This window comes from Odontomachus brunneus, unplaced genomic scaffold (assembly GCF_010583005.1).
Source record: "Odontomachus brunneus isolate Ranch 3 - 2012 unplaced genomic scaffold, Obru_v1 Obru_scaffold_214, whole genome shotgun sequence".
NCBI lineage: Eukaryota > Metazoa > Arthropoda > Insecta > Hymenoptera > Formicidae > Odontomachus > Odontomachus brunneus.
In genome coordinates, this window is record NW_022639664.1 from 424653 (window position 1) to 435939 (window position 11287).

Genomic DNA, 11287 nt, shown 5'->3' on the forward strand with positions numbered 1-11287 from the left:
ATTGTTGACGGTACAGGTCCGAATTAAGAGTTTAGCCGTAGGGGAGCAGATTATAGTGGATGATTCCCTGCCAATCCCACCAAACATACAGCAAAGCCTTCCTGACCGTCAATCCTGGCTTGGCCACCGTTTGCGCCGGCTCACCGCGTTTCAACCACGACCGTTTTCGCTTGACGTTGTCGTCAGTGACCCACTTTTCATCACCAGTCACCATCCGCTGCAGAAATGGGTCGATTTTGTTGCGATTCAGCAGCGATTCGCAGATGGAAATTCGGTCCATAAGGTTTTTTTGCGTTAACTCGTGTGACATACATCGAGCTTCTTTTTGTATCCAGCTTTATTCAAGTGGTTCCAAACGGTTTTTTGTGCAATGTTTAGCTCCTGGGCAATCGAAATAGTGCTTACATGACGGTTGGACTCGACGATTTCCATTATTTTATCGACATTTTCGACAATTGGCCTTCCAGAGCGTGGTGCATCTTTGACATCAAAATTACCGGAACGGAATCGACGAAACCAAAATTGCACGTGATTGGCTGTTACAGTATCAGGACCATAAACACTATTCACATTTTCAGCCGCCTGGCTTGCGTTTTCGCCTTTATCGAAGAAAAACTGTAAAATATGGCGTATTTTCTCTTTGCTGATGTCCATCTTTGACGCGCGCTCAAACAATACTGAGTCAAACAACCACAAAATTGTCTGAAAAATTTTTTTAGTACGAAATCTTATCTTTCTAACGCCATCTAGCGTAAACCGATCGCACTTATACTACGCGAGATACACATTACTAAAGCCATCTATTGGAAAAATAATGGATTTCTTTTTACTACACCTTATATTATCGTTAGTCGCAATAAACTATCGCGCTTAGAGGCCCATGCATTTGTCCCCCGCTATCGACGTTAGAATATCTCAGAAAAACACACGTTAGAAAAGTGCTTTAGAGAACTGTAATTGAAAAATGTTATTAAATAAACATTTTTGGAACGCATATACTACCCCCTCCATGCATCTTTCACGTTCTCGGGGCCTTATAAAACCGCTTTTGATCGCTTGCGGGTTTCATACAGTCAGTAGCGCTCCGTTAGTCACGTTTCGGTGTTACAAAAAGTTGACGTTTATTAAAATTATTCATGGCTTATTTAAGGAGCGACTGTCGTGAGAAATATAATGCTAACAACACGAAGCAGAATATCAAGAAGGACGGATATAATAATACTCGCTGTGACTTCACAAGAGGCCGATTTTAATCGAAAGGAAAACATGTTATTGTCTACAATATACGTTTTGAATAATTTGGATACAAAGAGGATGCAAATGGATCTCCAAGCAAACGACGCCGAGAGATACAAAGTAGCAAAACTAATCGGAAATTCGGCGGATTATATCTACCTCGAACTCGAGAAGTTTCAAGAAAAATTTGACCTCGTGAATTCTTACTTGTGCGGGGTTGATAAAATTACATTACAGTTCTTGATTTTAAAGAACGTGATTATTTATTTTACCACCACTTACGGCTCAAGAGCAATAATGATGACGTGTAATCGCGAACCAGAAAAAGAGAAGGCCACGATAGAGGATTCCGAGACAGTGACGGAGCCACCGAAGAAGAAACGCAAGACCTACTCGCCGTCGACAGTGATGCAGAAAATCATGTTCGAAGGCTTCAGAAGTATTGAGGGATACATGGACGCGCGGCGAAAACACCTATATTCGCTAACGAATCTCGTCAATGATTGCATTGAATTTCTTATTGCAGAAATCGAACTAAATTTACCCAACCGCTATTTAGATAAGGACATGGTGAAAAACACACTTTGGAATAACTTCGAGGAGATCGAGAAAAATGTCCAGCGATAATTGCTGAACTTCGATTTTCTGAACGTGTACTTTGACATTCTCTTTCTGGAGTTAACTTTGTTTCATCTCCACGAAATTGTACGAAAAATAATAAAAAAATCAAGCGCTGCAACTCGCATCAAATTCATAATATTGTGAACCCTTATATGTAATTACAAATAAATAATAAATTTTATCCTTTAACATGTTTATTTCTTTTCTTTTCTTCAAAAGTGTCTTTTTTTTTACCCACACCTATATTCTTCGATAAACTTCAATAATTCCTACGATGCTGATGCTCACATGGGTAATACTCTTCCCCACTCCTCACTCCTTCCACGCGTCTCAACGTAAGAATTAAAGAAAGAGCCGAAACCAAATACCGCATAATCGTAGCTGTCCAGACCTGCTCTCGCTTCTCTATCTCGCTCTTATAATTTTCAGAAAACATCTTTTCGTCATAATTTTCCGGTGACGTCTCGCTCTCATAACTTCTCGACACGAGTAGCGATGCGAGGAGCGGAAAGAACCAATATTCATGAATAACCATAGCTTACTACTAAACGAACTAATAGATCATCCTTACCCTTACACGGAGACATTTGACGACTACCCCTTCTCGCTAGCTCCCCATCATCGTCTAACGTTCAGTAGATCTCTTTTCGCCTAAATTTTCCGGTAATGCTCACTATTCTAGGCGACGAGGCAGAGGGACCCCCCGGTAGAAACCAATTATTCATAGCTGACCACTAAACGAGCCAAAAGCATAGATTACCTTTACCCTTATACGGGAGCATCCGCCGATTACACTTCCCGTTAGCTCCTTTGTCGTCACCTACTCTTTCTCGACTCGCTCATCAGTCGAGACTCGGAACTTCCAGACAACGGACATGCCGCAGGGGACGCGATTTATGAGATGATGAAATAAAATAAAATACGTAAAACACCCTGAATAATCCCCACTCGATTGACAGTGAGGGGGACATGCTGCCTCTTCACTTCCAATATTAACAATTTCTTATTCCTTATATTATCTCCTCCACTGCAGCTGGAAAATTTACATTCTTCCCTCACCATTCTACTCCGGGACCCTTCCCCCACTCTCGTCCCATCCCCACCAAACCTCAAGGGACTCTCCCCCCATCCTCGACACATTGGCGCCAGGTTTTACCCTCACCACCAAAAAGTAGGCCACGCCTTGTTTTATTGTAGCTGTACATGCATTACTACCGATATTTATTGCGTAGCGACCTTCGCTATAATAGAGCGCTCTTTCTCTATTGCTCTCTATATTATCTTATATTGTCGAGTCGCAAAAGCGTCACTTCGTTAGAAAGTGAAATTATGACCAATGACAAATACAATTTTTAAGTCTTGCAGCGAACTATCCTCCTACGCAACACAATCCCATTCCCTCCGTAGAATTTACCCACAGCACAGGACATCCATAGGACATCCATTTCACGTCCTGTCCATTTTACGTCCGTATGTCTAGGGATATGAAATGGACGTCCACAGGATATCCGATTTTGAACATGAAACAGATATCTTTATTAGTATATCTTATGGACTTTTGATATCTGTCTAAGATGAAACAAAGTTCAGAATATGTTATAAAACGGTTTTATATATGTTTTAACGATTTACCCAGACAGCACACAATATTTATGATAAAGATTCATAAATATTTATTTCAAATTATTTTTTTTAATATTATAGAAATATTTTATAAATATTTATATACATAAAGAAAAAGTATCAAAATCTTTATTCAAAATATTATTAAAATATAGGCTAAATATTTTATGTAATATTTATAGTAAACAAAAAATAAATATGTTGTTGTTGTTGTTGTTTACTGGTCGTGGAACTAAGTCCATTGACCGTAAAGATCCAAAAAGTAAATGGCTCCGAGAAATTCAGAGAGATTTGTGAATATTTCTCAGGAAACGATCCACGAGTAAAAAAGCTTCCTCCAAGTCACTAAATGCAATCTGCCATGATTTCACAGGCCAGCCGATGCCTGCGCGGACCAAACCAATCCGCAGCAAATCAGATTCTTTAATATAGAGAGGACATTCAAATAACACATGGTTAGTTGTTTCAATATCCCCGCATTTACATATTGGAGAATTAATAATATTTTTCCGATAAAGATGTTGCGCAACTCAAACATGGGATGTTCCCAATCTAGAGATAGTTGAGATAATGCGTCTAGAAAGATGATTAAAATCGTGAAACCAAGGATTAAATTCCTTTATTCTAGTACGATGAAAATAACGAAAGCCACGATGCTCCGAGGATTGAGAAAAAAAATCAGTAGCCTTGTTCCTTATTTGAGCCAATAGTACATGCTTATAAGACCGATAAAAAATAATCCTGTTGTGATCATCCGTGACTTCTATACTCTCAGCCGCATCTTTGGCATGTCTATTCATAATTTCATTTCCTTTGATATCCTTATGACTAAGAATCCAAATAAATACAATATCATGTCCAGAGTGAGCAAGATCAATATAGATATCCTTAATAAGGTAAATAAGCGGATGATGTTTTCCTCTTGAGTCAGTGGAAGCAAAAGCCGTCAACTCACTCAGCGAATCAGAGGCAATATTAGACCGGACGGGTGGTACCAGATCAGCAATAATTCTCAGGGTGTGAAGAACGGCCAGAGCTTCAGCCTCAAAAATTGTAGTTTCCTCAACGAGATTAAACTTGTAGACCAGATTAAGATCTGGAGAAAAAATAGCGGAACCAACTCCTCCTCTGCTATTTTTGGGATCATCGGTATAGAAGGTTCGTCTATTAGAGAGTTGATAAAAAGATAAAAGATTTCGGAAAAGATCTTCAGAGGTAATAAATGGAACAGAGGGAGAACTGGTGGGATCATTCAAGGAAAGAGTTGCAATTCTGCTGTCAATCTCAGTATTGACTGGAAGATAAGAAAAAGGAGTTAATAAGTCATAGTTCAGGGAGACAGGAAAGTCAGAGCATAAAATTTCCTTTCCAACCTCAAGGAATATAAAATAAATGTTAGAGAAGGGAGGCACACTTACACAGGAGTTAGAATTCAAATTTCTAGTGTCAAAAGCTATAGCCATCTTACGAAGAGAGTGATTACTAAGAGCAAAACATTTCTTGTACAATCTTGACAATGTATTTCTTAAACAAATATTCCCGGCGTAGAAAAAGAGGAAGTTTACCTGCAAGATGCAAAAGTACGTTGGTTGGGGACGTGGGCATAGCACCAAGAACCACACGAAGAGTCTGAAACTGAATTCTGTCTAAAATAATAGATACGGGAGGAGAAATATTACAAAAAGCTTAATAACCGTAGTCCAAGGCGGATCTAATCCATCCCTTATAAGCGTTAAGCAAATTATTAGGGTGTGCACCCCAATCTAAACCGGAGATACATTTTAAAATAGCAATCTTTTTAATCGACTTTTCTCTCAAATTAAAACAATGCGGTTTCCAAGTAAGACCCCTATCAAAAATTAAACCTAATTTTATATTATTACAGCGAGGAATAAACTGATTATGAAGTCTAATATCAAGACGATATTTTTGAATAAAATTATCGGCTTTACGATGTCTATTCCTAGAAAAAAGATAGAATTCAGATTTCGAAGAAGAAATATCGAGACCCAGAGATGCAAGCTCAGAATTAAGTTTAAAAAGATCATCATTGATATTCTTATAAATAATATGAATTGATTGACTAGTAGAATAAAGCACGATATCGTCAGCATATGCAAGATAGTTGGCATCTTCTGGAAGGAATCGAAGAATAAAGAAAGTATAGAGATTATAAAGGATCGGACTCAAAATTAAACCTTGAGGTAGACCACGAGTAGCAACCCGACACCCCAAGGACAAACCATCCGCAAAGCCCTCAACAGACCTACATGAAACAAGAAAATCAATAAACTTAATAAATTTAGTGGGTAAACCAATTTGTTTTAAAATATCCAGTAAAATAGACGGAATAACATTGTCAAAAGCACCACGAATATCAACCATAAGAACACCAGTGAAAGCATTATTGTAAAAACCTTTTTGAATATGAGAAGAAAGAATAGTCAAATTATCAATAGTAGATCTAGAACGACGGAAACCAAATTGAGATTCAGCAAGCAAACCATTATTTTCAAGCCACCAAACCAAGCGATGATAAATTAGCCTTTCAAAAAGCTTAAGAAGGTTATTAGAAAGGAATATAGGGCGCATAACAGAAGAGTTTGACTTTGGGATAAAAACCATAAAATAATTTAACCACTGCTTAGGGTAAACATGTAAATTAAAAATTTTATAAAAAAACTTGAGAAGAAATTCATGTCCAGAATTTGGAAGTTTAGAAATAATAAAATTAGAGATAAGATCGGGGCCATGCGTGGACTTAACATTAAGAAGATTAAACACTGAGAGAAATTCCTGCTTGGTAAAGGGTAGTATAATTTTATTATTATTTGATGTAATGGACTCTCGAAGAAAATTAAGTCCATCGGGCGAAAGACTAGAAAAGAGCCTGCGATGAATGTAATCTTCCGAGATGGATGGAAACAAAGAAGTATCCACAGCTTCGGAAACGACCCCAGAGAAAGCCTCAAGCGCGGTCTGTCTTCCAGCCACACTGTCAGAAGTGTCGATAATGTTTCTTCAATTTTTAAATCTTTTTAATGTACGCCAGACATTAGTGAGGCCAGTCTGAGGAGTCAGACTACTGCAAAATTCCCTGAAATTAGATTGTTTAATATTAAATAATTCTTTCTTAATATTGCTAGCGGTAATTTTATATTTTTCTAAATTAGCAAGGGTAGGAGAAGAGCAGAAGGATTTATATGCAGCTTTTCTTACCCTAATAAGATCATCATAATGCTACGACACCATAACGCGGGAGGAAGCCAGCCATTTCTCCTAACGTTAATTAATCTAGCGTTACAATCAGTGAGAGCATCATGAATTAATTGCGTGAAACTATTATAAATGGAATTAACATCACCAGACAGGGAGCTAGAAAACAGAGCAAAGGACTGCAGTTTAAACTGAAAGGAGTTCCAGTCTACGTCAGAGAATAAGTCGGACGACAGGACAGGCCATCAACCGAGAGATCGTGTAGGAGAGTGATGATCGGAAAGTGATCGCTGGACATAGAGTCATCAAGCGCAAAAGAGTTTGAGGAAAGAGCAAGAGATGAGAAGACAAAGGTAAAGTCCAAGGTACTACGTGAGAAACCATCAGCGGAGGACCAAATAGGCTTGGAGTCCCCAATATAAAGAAAATCTAAAGAAGCGATGGCAGATTCCAATTTCCTACCCTCCTCGTTATAAGTAGTTGGCAGGCAAGACCACGCAGAAATATCGGCATTAAAATCACCACAAATCAAAACATAATCCTTAAATTCCGAAAGAAGAAGAAAAAAATTAAGCCAAAAGGACGGATCTGTGTACGATACAGAATGTTTTGGAAATATGATTAAGATTTAAAGTTTGAATATTTTGTTTATCCAAAACACCAGCACCACCACCAGAAGAAAAAAGACGTGGCGAGTTAATTGAAACCACAAAAGAGATTGTCAGAAGGAAAAGTATTGCCAGGGACAAGCCAAGTCTCTGACAAACAAATAACATCTAGCTTATAATCATTAATGAGGCTAATAATATCAAAAGACCTGGCTAAAAGAGAGCGGATGTTCCATTGAGCAACCTTGAGCGCAGCTGAGAAAGCATTATGATTAAAGTGATTAGAAAAGGCCATAATGATTTAATACTATAGACTGAGATACTTCTTTTTTTTTTTAATTAAATGAAAAATTAGGAAAGAGGACAGAAATCTCAGCTAACCAATCCATGAGATTGGCTAAATAAGTTTCGTCCAAAAAAAATAACAGGAAGTTCGGAGTTGCTCTCAGAAGAAACACTAGAGTATGAGGAAGAAAAATGAGATATGAAAAGTTTAAGTAAAGATTTAGACATAAGATTATCGGATGTAATTAAAGAAGAATATAGCTTCTTGTTAAAAGTCCTTAGATCAATACGAACAGGAGTTTCCTTACAGGTAACATTAACGTTACCATCATGCAAACAAGAAACCTCGGAAGGACCAGGTTCACGGTCCCCCTCAGGCCGGGAGGCAAGAAATCGCTCGCGGTCCGACGGCTGCAAAGCCAGCCCACAACGGGGCCCCCCGGAGGATTTCCTAAGAGAAGGCGAGGGCGGAAGACGGCGGGAAGGCGGCGTCCGCGGGACTCTAGGACCCACAACCAAAGCGCCCGCCCACCTCCTTTCCGCCCTCTTTTTTTCAAAATATGAAGAGAAGAAAAGGCCCTGGGGCCCCTACTTATTGAACGCGGAGACCCAGAAGACGCCGGAGCCAGAGGAGCAACCGACCCAGCGGAGGATGCGCCCCGAATGCCCGAAGGGCGAAAAGAGCGCACCGCTTCAGCATAAGAAACCGCCGTAGGAGCCCTGATGAAGCGCGGCCAGAAATCCTCAAAAGTAGGAAGGGGAGGACCAGGTTGCGCCGTGTCCTCATCCAGGTACACACTGCCGCTCACCTTAATAAAGCTCTCAGCCTAAACCAGACCCAGACAATGGACCGCCATAATGCGTTTGACATGTTTATTGTAAATGAACACAGAACAGCGAAGCGAGGTGGCCAAATGATTAGAGTCTGAGAGCTTCTCTCTCTCACAGTTAATGCAGAGAATATTATCAGAGGAACAACCTGTCCAACATGACCAGAAGAGGTACATCTGAAACAAATAGGGGGGTTATTAATCTTTCTACAGGAAAGCCTTAGAGTGCCCAAATCTCAAACAGTGAGTACAACTCAGCACTCTGTTAACAAAAAGCTGAAGGAAAATCTTTTTATCCAAAAGAAAGACAAAAGAAGGCAAATCAAAATTATCAAAAATACCAATGAAGGTTTTTGTATTAATATAAGAGAAACTATTAGCGGAATTTTCATCCGAAATTCTCTTCCTAAGCAACTTAACACAAGAAGGAAAAAACCATTGACCTCTCCAATTATAAGAGGGGCGTAAATTCCGACAGATAAACTCTGCATCCATCTCCGTGTCATCAACACCATATAGAATCACTTTTTTCTTAACACAAAAATCTGGAACATAAGCGACCCACGTCTCATCAAACCTGATGGACTCACTACACTCCATAACAAAATTATTCGCAGTATCACCACTCAGGAAAGATAAAGTAAATCTGTCAGCAGCAGATCTCCTAAAATCATAGGCAGTGTTCATAAAAGGGCGAGGCGAAGGAATGTCAAATAAAACCTTCGCCAACTTCAAAACACTAAAAGATAAGGAAACAGGAGAGGAAGAAGAAGCAACCCTCTTGACGAAAACAACGAACGGACCATAGCCGCCCGCACGGTATCTATTACCAACAGATCGATGAAGCGCTCCAGCCGATAAAGTAACAGAGTGCACAGGAGCGCTAAATGGCGGCACAAGCTGAGAAAAAATCCCAAGCAGCTCTGTAGGTAACTTAGCCGCCCAAGCAGGGGAAGGTCCGCTGAAGGTCGTAGGTTTCAATTTTTTCTTCATAGGAGTAACATCTCCTTTCCGAGAAATGCGTGGGCGATTCACCCGTCCGTCCAACTTAAATCGGCCTCCAACCAGCTCTGAAGCGCTAAAGCGTTTTTTAAGACGCCCAACATTCACCTCGGCAACGGACTCCCGCGATGAGCCAGAGGGAACGGAGGATTTTCTCTCCTCAAGACGAGAAGGCGCATCCAAAACAACGTCAGAGACAGGATCCTCAGTGGAAAGAGACACTCCCACTATTTCCGCAATCTCCACAATACTCCCGGGACCGAGAGTCTCAGACTTATTCTCCAGAGAATCTGGAAAAATTGCATGACGAGCAACACTCGTTGGCAGAAACAGCGCCTCGTTCTTAGAACGGACCGAGGCCATGTCCTAAACTGCGCACGTGGCGCACAAAGATCAGGCAAGAAAGTACCACAAAAGCAATAAAAATAAAAGTCAAACAGTAACAGATAGGAGGCGTCTGGTCGGGCGGGGGAGACACGTCGCAAGGCGCGAATCCCCCCCGTGACAAGGAATCAGACCAGGCGCCTCCGGGAGGAGGACAGGGCGGCCGATCCGCATGGGCGGGCTCTCAGGCCGCTCACTCCCCTCTTCGAGAGTAAAGGCTCCTGACCGACAGAGGCGGAGGGGCACAATGACCCCTCCGCCCCGTAACCTCGGTCAGGAGCGTAGAGGCGGGCCGGGTCCGCACAGGATCGGACCCGGCTAGCAGCGCCCCTAGGGGGAATAGTATGACCGGATGAGGAGGCCCACGTCCGGTCATGGAGTAGGGGAAATTCCCTCCCGGCCCGGGAAGAGGGCGAGGTTTAGGTTTTCCCCGCCCGGCGGCTGAGGGCGTCCCGGAAGTATACGCAAGCGGTTTCCGGGGCGCCCTCGCGATAGTCGCAAGGGGCCCGACAGAGGTTTTAGGGGGTAGGCGGTTAGTTCCCCGGGGGGGAGAGTCCCACTCTACCCCTGGGAAAGTCCCGTCTTTCCTGGTGGTATGCGTAAAGCATTTCCTCTGCCTTAATAAAAAAAAAAAAGAAAAAATTTAATGAAAAAATAAAAAAATCAAAATTTAAATTGGTAATGTATACTGAAAACAATTCCTTAAATCAAAGAAATATATTTTGTTAAATATAATTTTTTAACTTAAAAAATATTACACTTCAAAAAACATAATAAACATAAAATAATATTTTTTAAAAATTTGTAAAATAGGCTGTAAAAATATAAATTTCTAGAAAAAAATGATCTTCTTACAAGAAGAAAACTTCTGAAATGTAAAAATTGTGTTTAAATAAATGTTTGTTTGTTTTAAAGTAAATAAAGTACTAGTAAATCATTTTATGAATTTAAATAAATTATTTTCTAATATTAAAAGTATCTTTTTGGGTTTCAAATTAAAGTTTCTTTTATTATCAGAAAGCATTCTTATATTATATTATATTCTCTTCTATTAAATAATTTGTTTTTGTATATGGTTATAATATATGTATACAATACAAAGCGTCTCTCAGTCAAAGTGATAGTGGCGCAGTAGGTAAGGTAAACGACTCAAGAACGAGAAGTTCTCAGGTTCGAATCTCGGCAATGGTAAGCAAATTTTTGAAGTACAATTTAACTTGAATTAAGTAGCGTGTGAAACAATATAAAGTGAAATATAAAGTGAACTAAAAACATATATATTTTAAAAATTTGAGAAAAGTTAAAAAAGGGAAAAAAGTATTTAATTGTATATATTTTAATAAATATTTTTATAATATTTATGATAAATATTTATGATCTATTGAAGCTAATGTCATAAAAATACTTACGAAATATTTTGATAAATATTTATAAAATATTCAAATAAATCTTATAAATATTTTGTAAATATTTTATAAATAT